The following is a 1,026-nucleotide window of genomic DNA, read 5'->3' as shown; positions in this document are numbered from 1 at the left end:
TTACTCAAATCTTGATGTTCTTGCGCCATCCATATTCCTTTTTGCGCCATATGGAGTTGCATGTTGCGCCATCTTGAGATGTTGTTGCGCCATGGAGTTGCTGTTGCGCCATGATTGTGCAAGTTGGACCATTCTGGTCCTTGATGAGCCAAGTAAAGTCCTTTATGATTCTCAAAATCATTCAAGGATTGGTATTGCTCAAGGATTACACCATGTTGTGCCACCATGATGGTTGTTGGGCCATTAGTGTTCATGATGCACCACTTGTACATCACAATGTTCTACTATCGCACAAGGTGCTCCATTATGTGTGTTGCTGATGCTCGTGAGCTGTATTACATGGAAGAATGTTCCAGAAGATGATGCATGACAGATTGTGATTGGTTGACACCTTTCATGGGCCTATGGGCCAATGGGCTTGGCCCATTAGGATTTTAGGTCTGATCCCTCAAGTATAAATAGGGATTCATGCTAGATCATTTTGTATCTTGAATTTTATAGTGATAGGTAAATCACTGTGTAATTGTACTTATAACCTTTGTTTGAGAGCTCTGAAATAAAAGAATACTCCCCTGCTACCCATGGACATAGGTCACCTTGACCGAACCACGTAAATATTGTGCCTTGTGTGCTTATACTTTTATTTTTTGCTAGTTGCCCGCTTTACTTCATAACAAATGGTATCAGAGTTGCGGTTTGTATTCCTATGATTGAATATGTCTACTCACAAGTTTGATTTGGAGAAGTTCAATGGCTCAAATGACTTTACTTTGTGGAAGGTTAAGATGAGGGCTCTTCTGGTTCAACAAGTATGTGCGGTGGCACTGGGAGGAAAGGCAAAACTGCCAAAGGACATGGTGGCTGAGAAGAAAGTGGACATTCTGACGAAGGAACATAGTGAAATTCTATTGAGCTTGACAGATGAAGTACCCAGGGAGGCCGTGGATCAAAAACTACTTCTGGGTTCTGGGATAAAATTTGTGACAAGTACCAGAACAACTCTCTAACGAACAGGTTGTATCTAAA

The sequence above is a fragment of the Lactuca serriola genome, chromosome 5, assembly GCF_051521515.1.
Source record: "Lactuca serriola cultivar US96UC23 chromosome 5, Lser_US96UC23_V15, whole genome shotgun sequence".
Lineage (NCBI taxonomy): Eukaryota > Viridiplantae > Streptophyta > Magnoliopsida > Asterales > Asteraceae > Lactuca > Lactuca serriola.
Note: the sequence above shows the minus strand (reverse complement) of the source record.